The following is a 17,659-nucleotide window of genomic DNA, read 5'->3' on the forward strand; positions in this document are numbered from 1 at the left end:
TCTCAAAACTAAAAGAAAAATTATGAGCATAGCTTTGGGAAGAGACAGGACCATCATTCACACGTTCCCAAACCTTACTTTACCCCCTGCCCCCGCCAAAAAAAGCAATGCTGTCTTCTGAAGGATTTTGTCATAGAACATTCATTCTATCCACACTAAACCAATAAACACAGACTGGCTGCCCATTTTCAGTTCTAATGGCAAAAATTAGAACACAAACCACAGATCTGGGCATAGAAAGCCTTTATTTAATGCATATATATTTCATTTGTTGTCATGGTACAGAGGTAATTGGGACTTAGGTCAGTAGCATTAACTAACATTTTGCTATATATTAGGCTCCAACAATTAGAGTAATCCAACTTCAAATGCTATGTTAGGGCCTCCCTGCCGAGGTCATTTCTGGAGGATGAAGAGGCCCAGAGCTGGTGGAGGTCTCCCTCAGGTCCGGGAACAGATGGGGAGGGTTAGGCTTAGGACATGTATATCCCTGAAGCTTAGGGAGTGAGCCACAGGAACCTGAGAGGGCTTACATAAGGTGGAGAAACCTCTTAGAAGGGCAAGAAATCAAGAGATCAGCGCTTCAGTCGTGGGCTCCAAAGTCAAGTGTTTAGGAAGGACTCAGCAAAGAGGAGATTTAGAATAGAGAGAAGGTCCTTCCCTTGCCTCCTAAGCCCTTCTTGGTTTTCTTAGTCTTCTCTGAAAAGCTACCATGGGCTGTACCTAGAGAAGGCTCACAGAGCACTGGCATGGCTGGAGTCTGACATTAAGGGGCCTAGAATCACAGAGTAATCACACACTGAATCTCTCTCTCCATGGGTGTTTGCTCTTTTATGAGTGGAACATCTTTATAACCTTTCCTGCAAACTTGGCATCAGGCAAAGGCTTTCTCTTGCTGCCAGGGTCCAGGAATTTCTTAATGGTTGGGATATTACTCATTCGAGTTTTAAATTCCTAGAGGAAAAAGGGTTAAAAGGAAAGTCAGTTGATGCAAAAAACCTCATGAGACAAAGTCCAAATGACAATGGTGATACTCCCCACTGCCCAAATTCAGGGGTTTCAGGATTGAAACTGAAGATTATCTTAATGAATAATCAAAAACTATATTTAACTGAGCAAACTACAGTTAAATGACTCATCCAAGGTTACACAGCTAATAAATTGTGGAGCCAAGATTAAGGCTTGTGATTCAACCCCTCTCCATTCTAGGGTCTTCTGTCTATTAGTTATTCCCTCTGCTTATTATTTCCTACTTATCTTGTATATAGATTATTTGGTATATATTTGTTTACCTGTTGTCCCCAGGCAAGTCACATAAATCACCAGTCAATCAATCTCTCCTTTGTTCTAAGAAAAGCAAAAGACAATCCTTGCTCTAAAGGGGCTTATAGTGTAATATGAGAAACAACATACAGACAAATTGTGTACAAATGAGCTATTTACAGAATAAATTGGAGATAATCAGCAGTGGGTAGACACGAGCTGCATAGGGTACAAAGTCTTGTGAGGGACAGCAAAGAGTAATTATTGAAGTTACTGATAGAAGGGAGTTAGCAGACAGCAGGTGGACCTGACCAAACAGAAGGCAATCAGAAAGACCTTCAGATCAGGATAAGGACTGATCTAGTTTAAAATGATCAGTGATGTAGTATTCCAAAATCATTCCTGTGCTTGCTTAATAAACCTCATGCATATTGTCTGACACACCTCGAAAAGAATTAAAGCCTCATTAATGGAACATGGAATGCTTGATAATGTATGATGAAAGGAAGGGATCATGCTTGAGAGTAATATGTCATGGGCATATGGCAAAAATTGAAACCCTGAAGAGAATGGACCAATCTGTCATCTTAAAGGAGGTTGCTGAGCCAACTAAAAGTAAAAAGCTCTTCTCCCTTTTATATTCAGGGTGGAATCTGCTTCTGGCCAGAAGTGTTCAATTCCTATGAACTTTTCCTCAATAATCTTCTTTTGTTACCCAAATTTCGGTATCAATTATGTTTGTGTTTCTAACAGACTGTAAGCTCTTTGAGGATAGGTTCTGTCTTTTGTCTCTTTTTGTATCCCCAGTGCTTACTTAGTACAGTGCCTGGCATATAGTAGTTTAATAAATGTTTATTGATTGGTTGCTTCATCCATCTACTGTAGCACAGGGCTTACTCTCAATCCAATGTGAGTCAAGTATGTGAAAATGTCAGTAAGAGTGAGTAAGTGTGAGTGCCAACTATGGTTACAAATAAAATCATCTTCTCCAGGTTTTGAATTTTGACATTTACTAGTTGTGTGACCCTGAGCAAATCGCTTCATCCTGTTTGCCTCAGTTTCCTAATCTGTAAAATGAACTGGAGAAGTTAATGGCAAACCACTCCAATATCTTTGCCAAGAAAATTTCAAATGGGGTCACAAAGTCTCCCTGCCTCCAGGTTTGGCCCTTTATCCACTATACCACCTAGCAGGTCAGGAAAGGTTTCTTGTCAAAAGTGGGATTTTACATGGGGTTTGAAGGAAACCAGGGAAGCCAGGAGGCAGAGATGAGGAAGGAGAGAATTCTAGGCATGCAGAGCAGTCAGGGAAAATGTTGTATAAACTCTGAGCTTCAAATTATTCATCTGTGAAATGGGTATAATAATACCTGTAGCCCCTTTGTATTGGGTTGAGGATCAAATAAGATAATGTATGTAAAATGTCCTGAAAACCTTGAAACACTATATAATTGTCAGCTGTTAACAATTCATCCTGGTCTTCCCTTTTCCAAATTAATCTTAAATTACTAAAGTATTACTAGATGCAAAAATGTGACTTTTTTTCCCTTTCTTTCCTAATTAAGTAGTTGGGGGGGGGGTGCTGTTGAGATAGTCATAATGAGGAAGGAGTAATTCTCAGTGCCACAGGTACTGAGTTTTTTTTCCCAATAAGCCTGTATATCTATATGACCAGAAACAGATAGCTTTATTCTTTACCTGCACCTGGATGGAGTCATTAAGAGAGAGCCAGTCATGGAGTCAGAAAGACCAGGGTTCAAGTTTTAGATCTGATACCTACTGCCTGAGTTGCCCTGGACAAATTCACTTAATCTCTGCATGCCTTAGGCAACTCTTCAAGATCATAAGTTACCCTACACTTGCAGATGGGTGTTGTTGATTGAAGTAGTTACCTCAGTAAGAGATCTCTGTGCCAAAGAAATCCCAAATCAGAAAGAGTTGGACACAACTGAAAACTATTGAACGGTTGAATATTATGTGTTTAGCTCTATGCTAAGCAGCTTACAGACACCATCTTGCTAAATCTGGGAAGTAGGTGTTATTGGGAGATGCATTTTACGGTTGAGGAAACTATTAACAAACAAGTTAAGTGACTTGCCCAGGGTCATACATTGCTAGTAAGTGCCTCAGGCCCCATTTGAACTCAGCATTTCCTGAATCCAGACCTAGTGAAGTGTCCACTGTGCCCTTTGCTGATGATCTCCAATTTATCCTGTAGATAGCTGACGTGTACACAATCTGTCTGTTACCTCCCATTAGACTGTAAGCCCCTTAAGAGCAAGAGATTGTCTTTTGCTTTTCTTAGAACAAAGGAAAGATGGATTAACTGAGGATTTATGTGACTTGCCTGGACACAGAGCTAGGGAGCATCAGAGGCAGGATTCACACTTAGATCCCTCCCACATCCATGACTGGTCAGTGCAGCCACTGTACCCCACTTGCTGTTTGATGAAACGCCAGAGCTGCATCCACATAGTTTTAGGGCATCCTACCCCACCAGCAGGATTATATGTATACAAGTACAGCAGTGAAACAGAGTGTAGACTACCCAAGTGGAAGAACCTTAAAGGAATTCACAAGAACATGATTTATAGTTACAGAAACACCTCATAACTAACTATGCACCACTTGAAAGCATCTGGGGACAATCTGCTTAAACAGCACAGGCAACTGTCTTTCAACGTGAATTTCCTTTCCTAAGCCTGAATTTGCCGAGTAAATCTTTTTTCCTCCTCACATTATAATAATCAATAATAATAGCTGATATTTATATAGTGCCTCCTATGTGCCAACCAATTTACAATTATTATCTCAATTGACCCTCACAACAACCCTGGGAGGTAGGAGCTATTATTATTCTCATCTTGCAGATAAGGAAACTGAGGCAAACGACTTAAGTGACTTGCCCAGGGTCACACAGCTGGTAAATGTCTGAGGCTAGATCTGAACCCAGATTTTTCTGACTCCAGGCCCGGCACTTTATCCACTGTGCCACCTAGTTGCCCCACACAAATGATTAAAAGTATAAGCTCCAGAGTTAAAATAGGAAAATTTGGCATTAATGAAATCAGAATTAATAAGGTTTTACTCTACTTCCTGGATTTGTGTGTGTGTGTATGTATATACAGTCACAAATATATGTTACCTATATTTATAACAAAAATATGATACGTGTGTCTATGTACATGCATATACATATGTACATATATATTTAACACACATGACAAGGAATAGCTTGTCACAGTGGATAATAGGCCTCCCCGTGGAGTCAAGAAAAACCAAATGTAAGTTCTGCTTCTGACCCATACAGGCTGTAGGACCAAGGCAAAGTCATTTAACCTCTCTGGGGCCCAAGTGACTGTCTAAAGCAATGATTTTTCAAGTGAGGTCCAGAAACCCTAAGGTTGTCCCAGACTCTTTCAGAGGTCTGTGAAGTCAAAACCTATTTTCTTGATAATAGATTTTAATTTCTAATGAGGTAAATATCAAGAGATATAACTCACAAACACAGAAGCCCTTGCGGTGAGTGGGGGGCAAGGGCCCTCAATCATTTTTAAGAGTGGAAAGGGGTACCCCCATCAAAAAGTTTGAATACCTGTGTTCTAAGGTTGTAGATAAGATCTGCATTGCTGGAAGAACTTTCCACAAAGGGATTCCCTAAATCAGTGAAAATCACACATCCTGAATGAAAAGGCACTAAAAACCCTGTCTTTATTGTATAAGCACCTGATAAGCTATCTGCCTTTGTTTACACATGGAATGATCAGTAAACACAATGTGACCCAAGCCAAATTATACAGTGCATGGTGCCTCATTGAAGGAGAGAAGACCAGAAAGCTGGAGGTCTTCATGCTTTGGGGATCATGTTTAGAGAGGTCTTGAGAGAGTAGTTGTCAGAGTAGAGATTAGGTAAGGAAAATATTTGGGTTCAATTTGGTACAATACCTACACTTTAAAGCGATCCCTGCACATTTACAGGGAATAACCTGGAGGAACAGATTTGTTGTTCAGTTGTGTCCAACTCTTCAAGACCCCATTTGGTGTTTTCTTGGTAAAGATCCTGGAGTGGTTTGACATTTCCAGATAGATCAAGAGAATTCTGGGATTGACTAGAAACTGCATTTTTGTAAAAGAATTTGATCCTAACAGTCTTGAGGGAGAAACTGGATCTGGCCAGGCAGTGAGACCAAGAGACAGCGTGGGGAAAGAATGAGGACCTAGATATCTTTATGTGCCTGGAGAGGGAGGAATGGTAAAATGGTGACCCAAGTTGAGCTGGGCTTGCCAGGAACCCTGACACAATCCCTAGGTGGGCCAAGTGACAAATAAAATTGAGCCAGATGTTTGTACTAAGAATCCAAGCTGCTCTCTCCAGACAGGGTCCATCCATAACAACAGCAGGGGTGTGGTATTGGGGGTCCCCAGAGCTAGTCTGTACTGAGACTTGAGTTTTAAATTTGAGGCTTTACAGATTTATAGAAGAGAAACTCCTCAATATCTTAAGATCTGACTCTTTTCTATTCTCTTCTGTGCTTCAGCTTGTGCAGAAGAGACTGATAAATTTATGTTTCAGAAACATAAATAACATTGGGACATTTTTCAACAAGGAGAGAAAAGTAAAGAGAAAAATCATTTTTAAGTATAAACAATCTTACCATGTAGAAATATTCAGTATTGGGAATTCAATTCTCAATCTCTCTCTATCCTTACTTCAATCTACACAATATATGTATTTGTACCTATACATATGTCTATATATATATATATGTCTATATACATACACACAAGTGTCTATGTGTATATGCATATATATTTTTTTCTTTCCCTTTCTGTCTAGACCTATAACTTCATCCTGGGTAAGAACTCATAATGTGGAAACTTCCTCATAAATCAGCATTGTAGGAAATTTCCTTGGAACACCCCAGGACTCCAGAACTCAAGAGATCCAACAGCCTGTCTCCCAGGTCGCTGGGTTCACAGGCCTGTGCCATCACACCGACCCAACCATCCATTTTCAAATGAGGAATCTGAAGCCCAGAGTGGTGAGGGGATTTATCCAGTCACCTAGCTAGTAAGAGGCAGTCAGTTCTTGAATCTGAATCCTCTTAATGACAATCTTACTGACTAGATTTAAAATTGAAAGTCAACTGATCATCAGATATTTAAGGAAGAAGTCCTTGGTCAATTTTCAAACTTCCTGTTTTAATTACCTTGAGTAAAGGAAATCCAGAGAGGGCATCAGGGACAGTCTCTTCCACCATTAAAATAACTTCAATCAATTGCACATCTGCCATGTTCATCTGGTTACCCACAAGAAAGTTTTGTCCATGAGTCCTTAAAACCTGAATGACATAAGCACAGAGGAATGGTAAGGATGCTTGTTACTTCTCAGACAGAGGAGTGATGGATTGATTCTAGCTGCAGAATATATAGGAATGGGTGAGACTGTCCAGTGTCTAGCTGATGGAAAGACAAGCAAGAATCCCTATACATACATCATGAAGGAGCAAGAAGAGGGAATGAGAAGGAAAGCCTGATTAATTATCAATTCCAATTCAAAATGAGGTCACACCACTAAATTCCAGACTTTTGCCCCTCTCAAATGTCCTGTGTTTAAAGGGATGTATCCATATATTATAAATCCAAAGATTCATAGATTTAGAGCCAGTACAACCCTCTCACTTTACAGATGAGGAAGGTAAGACCCAAAGTGGTTAAGTGACTCACACAGGTAGTGATAGAAGCAAGATTTGAAACAAATTCTCTGACTTTACCTAGTGTTCCTTCCACTGTATGATGCCACTTCTTTGGAAATCAGTTTATCCAAAAAACATTTTTTTCATAAGGGAAAGAAGATAAGTGTGAAGGGACTTCAGGTGATTGGTATGGGCCCCAAAGTTGGTCCCCAAATGCAGTATCTATGACTGTCCATTTATCAGGCTTAGGGTAGAAATTTTCTAAGATTTTCTGAGCCAGAGAAAATGAACTGGCTTCAATGTGGGGGGGGGGTGCCTTTTCCAACTCTCCTCCCTGCCCTTCCATTTCCATGAAGGTTGGCCAGCTTATAAGGCTAAGTATGATACAGGACTAAGGAAAGGAACCAGTGGTCAAAGCAGTTGGATTCCCCGTTAGAATGACCACTTGGCTTTCTATGCCCAGTTAGCTTACTTCACAGATTATTTTCAACTTTTTTAAGACCCTCGATTACACAGCTGATCGCAGGAAAGAAAGAGGTGAAGAGCAGTCATCCAAGGAAGGGATGTGCCCGATAATGTCTCCAACCAAGTATAAGCATCTGAATTTTGGGTAGTGTGGGACACTCTGTGCCAATGCTATGCTCCAACAGGGCATTATTATATTTTATGGTTATGTGCCATTCCTAGAATCAGGAACTTCCAGAGGACAGTAAGAAGAATTTTTGCAAAATCCTGAATACCAGGCCTTCTCTACAACTTGTATTTTTTTTTCCATTTCTTTTCTTTTAATTAAATATATGTGTTCCTAATCAGTTCCGATAAAGAAGACCAGATAAAGAGGCAGGGGACAGGAAAAGGGAAATAGATAACAGAAAGAACAAAGGAAAAAACAAAAAGAATTTCTCTTCCTATTCCAGTTTTCTGTGGAGTTTTATTTAGGGTAAGGTGATCAGAATCTTGACCCAAGGTACTAAAATCAAAGGGTAATGACAATGTTCAATCCTTTTGTAGTATGGAAACAACAGAGCATAGTCCATGGTTAATAAAAATTAGGTAAAATTGGGGCAGCTAGGTGGTGTAGTGAATAGAGCACTGGCCCTAGAGTCAGGAGGATCTGAGTTCAAATTTGGCCTCAGACACTTAAAATTTACTAGCAGTGTGACCTTGGGCAAGTCACTTAACCCCAATTGCCCTACCTTCCCCCCTCCAAAAAGAAAAAAGAATTAGGTAAAATTAGAGACTGTCAAGCTGGCAGGGAAGGGGAAGTGAACAAGCATTCATGAAGTACCTACTACATACTAGGCCAGTGGTGAGGCCTCAAGGCTGCCTACAATGCTTCATAGAGGCATCGTAGACTATTTGCTTAACAAATGTTATCTCATTTGATAGTGGGTGTTTTCTCCTAATTCTTGTTGCTCCCTCCTCACCCATCCTGGCAGCTTTGTGCCAGAGGAGCCCCTTCAGCTGAGGGCATATGACCTGCCCCAGCGGAAAGCTTCTTGGTCATATAGTCCATGATGTTTCCAGGGCTAGGTCTTTGGAAGCACTAACCTACCAGAGGCCAGTAAGGTCACAGTTAGAAGCAAAGTTACTGATGGTCTGGGACAGAACATCTTCAGATTATGGATTTAGAGTGTCCTCTGGTCCAACCTCTTTGTTTTACAGATGAAGAAACTGAGCCCAGAGAGATTAACTGTCTTGCTCAAAGAAACCCAGGTAGTAAGTGAGTGAGGCAGGAGGATGCTGGTTTTGTAACTGTGTTTCCTCTTTCTTTCTGTTCTTGTTCCTTTTGGACAAGATTCACAATTTCTGGGTGTTAGGGAGATCCTAGTAAAGAACTTCCCTTACCAATAACCTTCTCTGCAACTAATAGTCTTAGATAATTAGAGACAGCTAGGTGGGGCAGTGGATATAGCAGCAGACCTGGGGTCAGTAAGACCTGAGTTCAAATCCAGCCTTAGATACCTACTGGCTGTGTGACTTTGGGCAAGTCCTTCATTCTCTATATATCCAATTTTCCTCTTCTGTAAAATGGGGATAAGTTGTTGTAAAGATCAAAACAAGATAACGGTAAAGTACTTGGCACAATGACTGGTATGGGTGTTATATAATTTTTGTTGTTCAGTCATATTCAGCTCATTGTGACCCTATGGACCATATCACACCAATACTGTCCATGGGGTTTTCTTGGCAAACATACTGGAGTAGTTTGACATTTCTTCCTCCAGTGAATTAAGGCAAACAAAGTTTAAGTGACTTGCCCAACATCACAGCTAGTAATTGTCTCAGACTGGATTTGAATTCAGGTTGTCTTGACTCCCTGCCTAATGACGTATCCACTGAACTATCTAGCTGGCTTCATGTAAATGTTACTTAGCTGTAATAATAATAGTAGTAGCAATGTGAAGTACTGAGAATTCAAGTGACTAAGTTACATAGCTCACATGTGTCTGAGCTAGAACTTGAACCTGGGTCTTACTACCTCTGAGGCCAGGCTGCCATCTACTATACCACACTGCCTCTCAGTGCCCTACCATGAGTCTTTAGCAAACTAAAATATGTTCCCCTAAGGTTAATTTTACAAAAAATAAAAATAAAAAACATAGAGCAGAGGAAAAATCATTTAGAGAACTGCTCTCTCCTCTCTGTCTCTCCCTCTCTCTCTGTCTCTCCCTCTCTCTTCTGGTTTCTTCATTCTAAATGCATCAGTTCCTCTGTCTTTTACCTTTTCATAAGCAGGGAAGTATCTGGTTTTGGCCTTGTTAGTGATTTCAGTCAGTCTTTTTGGCTGCTCTTCTCCTTTTAGGTAAGGATATGACATGACTAGCTCCATCAGATCTGAGTACATGATAATCCTTAAAAAAGAAAAAAAGTATGTAGTGTCTCAGTTAATGCTTCCTTTGCTTGGCTTCCCCAACTAAGCATCCTTGAACCACATGAGGGGTACCTGCAAGCCTGCTCATTCCCTAAGGCTAAACCCTTTCAAAGCAAACGTGCTTTCTAGAGTTAAGGAACTCTTTTTTTTTTTATCCCTCTGAAAAGTGTTGTCCCAATCAGGGAGGGTAATTCATTCCCAGTTCTCCCAGCCAGTCTCTGCTTCCTATCTCCAAAAGAAGAAAAGCAACTAAAGACTTTTCCCCACATGTGATGGAAGGTCCCACTACTGAGAAACTAGAGGGTGACAAAAGGAAGGCTGGGCTTCTTTGAACTCTAAGCCTCTTCCTTAAATTCCCCAAAACAAAAAAGCTCCTGAGAACCAAAAGGAGGCAGACAACCAAAGGTCACGTTGGTCCTGAAGATGCTCTAGGCTTTGCTCATTGCTCAAACCAATATCATACAGAAAAACCAAGATTCTGTTTGTGGAAGACAACTGTGTGGGACAGGGCTAGCAACCACTTAGGCAAGTCACCCCCAGACAAGAACAGAACCATTACAATACGTTGCTCTCTCCTTAATGTCCTTCCCAAGTAGATTGTATTTCTCAGCAATATAGGGGAGAATGGCTCTGCACTGAACCAGCTTCATCCCATCAATTTCAACCATCGGCACTTGTTGGAACAGCAGGACAGCTGAGGATGGAAAGCATAGGCCTAAATGTCAACTGACACACATTACAAAACAGTACTGTCAGGTCCTGGGGCAGCAAATGAGCAAGACAATTAAAAGGAGATATGGAAATGAAGGAAGGATGGAAGACCTTGTGCATGGAACCAAGAAGCAAAAGGAGTGTTGTTCTCATCCATGGACCTTTTAGTTATTAAGGAGAACAGAGACACACTTTTATTTATAGCATTGATGTGAAGATGGGGAACTTAACAGAAATTGCTAGGTAGCACAGTGGATACAGCCTTGAACCTGGATTGAAGAAGACCTGAGTTCTAATGTAGCCTCGGATATTTACTAGTCATGTGAGTTGGGCAAGTCAGTCAAATTTCTATAGGCCTTAATTTCTCCATCTGTAAATGGGGAATGATAATAGCACCAACATCCCATGGTTGTTGTGAAGGGAGAATGAGATATTTGTAAAGCACTTTCCAAATCTTAAGTGCTATATAAATGCTAGTTATTAATGTGGATATTATTAACTGGCTGGATTATTGAGTTAATGAAGCTAAAGCCACTGACTAATTTAAACCTTGGCTAATGTCCAGAGCCTGCCAACCACTGTGTTTCACTAAAATCTCACATTCTATTGGAAGCCTTCCCTGATTCCCCTTCAGTCTAGTGCCTGTCCTCTGCTGATCATCTCCAATTTGCCCTGTATATATCTTGTATGTATGTTGTTTGCATATATTTGCTTCCATTAGAATGGGAGCTCCTTAGGAGCAGAGACTGCCTCTTGCCTTCCTCTGCATCCTCAGAACTTAGCACTGTGTCTGGCACATATAGTAGTAAGTGTTTAATAAATGTTAATTGGCTGACTCCTTCCTGGTCACAGATCACCACTCTTACTCTAGGCTGGCCATCTTGCTAAAGGGGAATCAAATGTGGGTGGATAAATACAAATCCATCACCCCAACTAGGTAAACTGTGAAGCAACCAAGTATATAAAAGCACCTGACAATAAGAGGTCAGAGAAGATTACAAAGGACACACAAAGGTCCATAGAATATTAGAACTAGAAGGGGCCCTCAGAGATTACTTTGTCCAGTATTTCTTTTCAGGAGCTCTGGAGCAGTGAAGTAACTTACATGTCAAAGGCTACAAAGTGATTTAGTGGCAGAGTGAAGACCAGAATCCAGGTCTCCCACCTCTCAGAGGAGTGCCCATTCCCTCACAGGCTACCATGTCTCATGCAGCACAGTATAATAGAACCTGCAGCTTTTAGGGGAATTGGAATTAGCAGTAGAGGCAGCCTTGGCCCCTAGGAAAGAAGTAGAGAGGACTTCTGGTGTCTGTGAAATTCTTCAGAAATACACACTAACAACCAAACAGGTTTCCTGGTGATGAGTTATCAGTGCCCCCTGTCTCTCCTCAAATTATATTGTAGATATCTCTTTGAATGCTGTATCTCTTAGTGATACATAAGCTCCTTAAGGGTGAGAACTAAATTTTTATTTTTGACATGGTGTCTGCAGCCCCTAGTATAGTACCCAACATATAGTAAGTGTTTAATGAATAAATTCATGTCTAATGAATAAATGCACAGGGTCTATTCAGGTTCACCAAAGTGAAAGATTGAGGCATTTCAGTAACTTCATGTCTGCTTGTATTTGACTCTGAGCTATGTTGGTGTTATTTAGTCATTTCCTACTCTTTGTGACCCCAGTTGGGGTTTTTCTTGCCAAAGACAGCAGAGTGGTTTGCCATTTCCTTCTCCTGCTCCTTTTACAGATGAGAAAACTGAGGCAAACAGGGTTAAATTACTTGTCCAGGGTCACACAGCCAAATCTGGACTCAGGTCTTCCAGACTCCAGGCCTGGAACTCTATACTCTGTACCACCTAACAGACCCATTTTGAGCCATACCTCAATGTTAATTTGTATATCACATTGAGTACAGAACAGATAATCTACATTTCTATTATTAGGCATCCTGTAGTGTAGTTAAAAGTATTTCCTTTTAAAAATTTGTTCTTTCTATTGAAATTTTATTAGGACAGTTTTTGACGGCTTCCTTCATCTAAATAAAAACTAAAGGCAAAATCATGGATTTAGAGCAAAAGGGGTCTTACTAGTCACCTGATCCAACCTCTCAGTTCACAGAGGAAGACAGTGAGACCCATAAAGGTTAACTGACTTGTCCAAAGTCACACAGATAGTGAGTGGCAGGCAGAGCCAGGATCCAAACCAAGATGTTTCAATTCCAAAGGCATCATTCTTTCCACTGAATGATGATGCCTTCCAGAATTTCAAATGCATTTTTATACTCACTTGCTTTTAACGTTTCTAATTGTTCTTTTGTTTAAAAATTTCTTTTTCAAACTAAAACAAAAACAGAAATACAAAATGGTATTAGGAAATGTCATGGGCCATTCAGGAGAGTGTGTGTTTACATAAGTTTATATTATTATTCAGAAGTAGTCTATTTATAAATGTTACATATACTTATGTTTGTGTAGGCATGTTGTCTCCCCTGAAAGAATACTATCTCCTTTAGGGTTTGGAAGCTAGGCCAAGCTGGACTTATCTTTACATCCCCCACAGGCCTAACACAGTATCTGGAATGCCATAGGCACTTAATAAATGCCTGCTGATTGTTCACTCTCTTGAACTGATTACTTTTAGGAGTGTGATCTTGGGTGTCTCGGATGCCTGTAAATTTAGTCAAATCCCACTAAGCCAGAAAAGTTTTGGTTGCATGCTCATAGACAAACTGGATGGCTATCATCCAAGGCCTGGCCTAGCTAATCTCTGAATGGCTCATCCCCTTATGGCTGGTCACCAAGTGAAGAATTATATATTTTGCTATTGCAATTCTCAAAACCTGTTTGCTCTGCTGCAGAAGGGTTTCATCGTAACTAATACAATATACAAGTAAAAGCTTGTGAGCTCCCCCCAGGGAAATCACAGATCTTGAAGTAAGGATTATGCCATTGTCACAAGGGCAGTATAAGTAAGTCTTTTTGTAGGACCTCTCCTACTTCATTTATAAATTTACTGACTGGCTTGTGAAATACCCTTTATTAATTTCTCATTAATACCTGGCAGAGACTCTGAAGGCCTGGGACAGGAGTGGAGGAAGGCAAGGTAGGCAGAGGAGAGCAAAGCCATGGGTGCCATGCACAAGGGGACAATTTTTCATACTACTTTTTTTACAAATGTACCTGTTACATAATGTCAGAAAATTCTGCCCTCTGTAACATGTAGAGACTGGTTTTTTGAGAAGCACACCCAAAAAAAATCCAAACCATGTTTTAAGTAGTAAATTTTAGTAATTGTGTTACAGTGAAGGCTTAAAGTTTCAGCTTCACTGGGAGCCTCATTTTCTTTCCCTTTTTTAAAATAATCTAAAATTTAAAAAAATTAAGACTTTTCTCTCACTGCTCCCCCCACTGAAAACAAACAAGAAAAAAGGAAAAGAAAATCCCTATAACAAATATTCATAGTCAAACAAATCAAATCCTCACCTTTTTTTTAAGGGCATTAAGGTCCATCACTCCTAAATTTTGATTCATTCCTTGCATACAAGAAGCTCTCTTAATACTTAATTAAATATTACACTCTAAATACTCAACTGAGGGCCTTCAGCAACTCATTAACTTCTCTGAGCCTTAGTTTTCTCATCTATAAGAAGAGAGAACTGGATGAAATGACTCTCTGAGGTGCCTTATAACTCCAGACTGATCATCAAATATATCTAAAACTATAAAGCAAATAGCAATTACAAAGTAATATTGTACAAAACAAATCAATTTGCACAAGTCAACTCTTTGAGGAGACAGTTTTTGGTTAAAGCGAGGGACTGGGTGTAATAATTAGAGATGTTTAGGCCACAGCTGGTTCTAAGATGTGCAAGAGGCTTGAGAACAATGAAATCTCCTTGGAAAGTTCCCCCACCCCAAATGAGACAAACCTCCACTCCAGCTGCAGCTAAGAGCCATCTGATGGGTTCCATTCTGCCCCTTCCATTAAAGTAGTGGAGGAATGGTTTATTTGCCATTGTGATGATCTGAGTTTTCTGAAAAAGACAAAAAATGTATATATGTATATATAAGTGACCCATAAATGAGACTGGATTTCATGTTCCCAGGATAATCCCATGCATAGAGTTGGAGATTGATTAAATATTTGAAAGCTGGATCTGATTTGTATGCTAAGAGGCATTTAAAGAAGATTGGTTCATTATAAGCAACTGTGTTAGGCAGGGGTCTGTAAAAGATATACCACTTGCAATGCTGGTGGAAAGACAGTCACATATATGAAATAGAAAATTATCCAAGACAAACATCTAATTACCTGTCAAGATTGTGATAGAAAAAGAAGACCACTGAATTTGGAGGCAGAAGGAGTATATATAAACCAATGTCCCTGACTATCTGAATGGACTTCAGAGGGTAGGTCACTTTGGGCCTCCATTTACCTGGGTTAGGGGATATCTGGGGTCCTTTTCAGCCCTAAATGCATGATCTTAATCCTGCTATTTTCTCCACTTAACAAAAAAAAAGGTACCATTTAAGATAACAACAAAAACCAGAAAATATTTGCTTACAGTGTGCCCCTCTGTTATCTGGGGTTCTGAGATCATTGCTTCCTAATGAAATCTCTTTTTAAAGTAAGGTACTGGGTGTATGTTAAAACAATAACAACAACAAAAACACCACCTTTAATAAAGATCATAAATATTCAGTCTTATCTAAGGAGAGGAGTAAGAAGAAGACAAGGATAATGATAGAAGAATAACAGAAAGGCATATACAGGGAAAAAGAGAAGGGCAAGAGGGGAAAGAGGATGGAGGGAAAGAATAGACTAGTGGGCTCTGAAAAGATTCAAGATTGAAGATTTTTAGAGGTAGAAAGGATCTAGCCCAATGCTTTTTCCCCACAGATAAGGAAATTAAGTTTGAGGCATCCTGCCCTTGACCACTTTAAGGTGTTGAGTTAATTTAATTCACCAAATAATGACTAAGTACCTTGTCAATGCAAAGAACACTCTGAGGCAGTTAGAAAGCAAAGGTGATAGAGTGGAAAGAGATAGGCAAAGAGAGTCAAAAAGGCCCAAGTTCAAATCCAGCCTCAGATAACAGCTAAGTGTTTCTGGGCAAGTCATTTAATCTCTGATTTAGTTTCCCAGGCTAAGAACCTACCAACCAGTATTGTTGTGAGGACCAAATGAGATAATAATTGTAAAGTCTCTGGCATGTAGTAAGCACTATATACATTTTAGCTGTTATTATTATCTGGTCACAAGTAATTTACATTCTAGTGAGAATGAGATAGGCCTCTTTTCCATCATTATTCAAAAACCCAGGAAATTTATTTCCCATAACCTGTAACCCCAAACCAAGGCTGACAAATAATGGCCCCATTTCATTTTCACAATTCTTAATTCAGGCAGTTCTCTTCCCCACTTTCCCTGTTACTCTCTGTACTCCATTTAGGATTATTATCATTTATTATTTATGATTATGAATATTATTTATGATTCCATAATTTAAAATTAACAGTACAGAGAGAGTCTAACAAGAGAATCCCCATCACTCCCTCAATAACGCCCCCTTCCCCAAGTACATTCTGTTCCCTAATACAGAACACCTAGGCAATGATCAGCTCAGAGAGACCCCATATGTACAGATGATGGATGATGGATTAATTAAGTTTCTGTGGACAACCCCCAGGGCACTCAGTCACTATTTCCAACACTATTTCCATAGGAAACAAATTTTTTTTGGATTAAAATTATTTTTTTCAAAAGATGTGTACAGTCTGTCAGCAAAGTATTTGATTATCAGAACACTAATTACACACCAAATATTTGTATCCACTTACAAAATACCTTTCTTATGGAAATATGGCAGGGCAGAAAGTTAATAAACCACTGGGGCTCAGTCTTAAACCTTCATCCCCCCCATTAACAAAAAAATCAGGGCCAGCTGTGGGGAGGAAAGGTGAAGAGAGGGTACAAGAAAAGAAAATTCATGTCCTCCTAGCACAAACGTAGCTTTTAGCTACAGATGAAAGAATATCTTTAATAGTTCAAAAGATTGGCAAATCTTTACCGTCCACCCCCAGATTAGTAGACAGGACTCCAAGAATTGTCCTGTCCCCTTTTCTTCCTCACACCCCAGTCATCTGGTGGTCAGCTTTCTGGAGTTGAACCTTAGAGCTCTGCTAAGTTAATGCTTGGGTCACTCCTTCAAGGACACTATAGGTTAATCAAGTTTTCACCGGTTGAGCTGGCCTAGCATGACCAACTAACCACTATTTCTAACACTATCTATCAAGAATTTTTGGATTAGAACCATTTTTACTTAACGGAAAAAAAAAAAAAAGACAGGGATAGCCCACTCACACAGTACCTGGTTATCAGAACATTCTGATTCTTTAGAAAACACTTCTATCACTTTTGTCCAGGAGAAAAGAGTTTTCATAATTCTAAATATTCAATCCATTATCTCACTAGGACGGAAGATTAACGGTTATTTCCAAGAGTTTCTTAAAAACTATTTTGGCAATTTCAGGTTTGGAACTGTTGTCCAGCCCTCTGAGACTAGAAAGACCTTTCTCAAAAGAAATAGTTACTTGTTTCCCAGGCAGGTCAGACAGGACTCCTTTCCAAAGAAAGGTCAATCCATCTGTCCCAAGGCATCCCCAACAAGACAAATTTCAGAGGCAGCCAGTGCTATAAGCAGGACCTCAATTTTTCAAAATAGTTTAGAGATACAGCCCTTTGAGCGCCTACTATCACATCTATTTAATAGATGCAGAGACCAAGACACCTTGGGATTAAGTGATTTGTCAAATGTCACAATAAAATTAGGATGCCTGTTTCCCCACACCTGGAATTGAGCCCTAAACTCGGAGAGAGGAGGTGGTGAAGGTGGAGTGAAGGCGAGGGGACTGACTGCGCTGCAGACCCTCTGGAGATAGGGATGCGGGGACCCCATTACCAGGGAAAGCAGAGCGCAGGTAGCGAAGCAGCAGGGAGGTAAAGGCGGGCAAGAGTCCGGGGAGTTCTGCACATTCTCACCGTCCCCTGCTGAGAAAGAGAGTGCCTTGAGCTGGGGTCCAAAAGGAGCAGCTTCTGGGCGAACAGCGTACTG

At 40.1% G+C, this 17,659-nt stretch overlaps 1 pseudogene; it reads right to left on the reverse strand.

Moving 5' to 3' along the window:
- Positions 1-228: 228 nt before the first annotated feature.
- On the reverse strand, positions 229-17,659 carry LOC138148000 (glutathione S-transferase-like; annotated as a pseudogene).

Source organism: Petaurus breviceps, unplaced genomic scaffold (genome assembly GCF_028583685.1).
Source record: "Petaurus breviceps papuanus isolate PSGF00001 unplaced genomic scaffold, PetGlider_PUasm1.0 90822, whole genome shotgun sequence".
NCBI classification, from domain to species: Eukaryota; Metazoa; Chordata; class Mammalia; order Diprotodontia; family Petauridae; genus Petaurus; species Petaurus breviceps.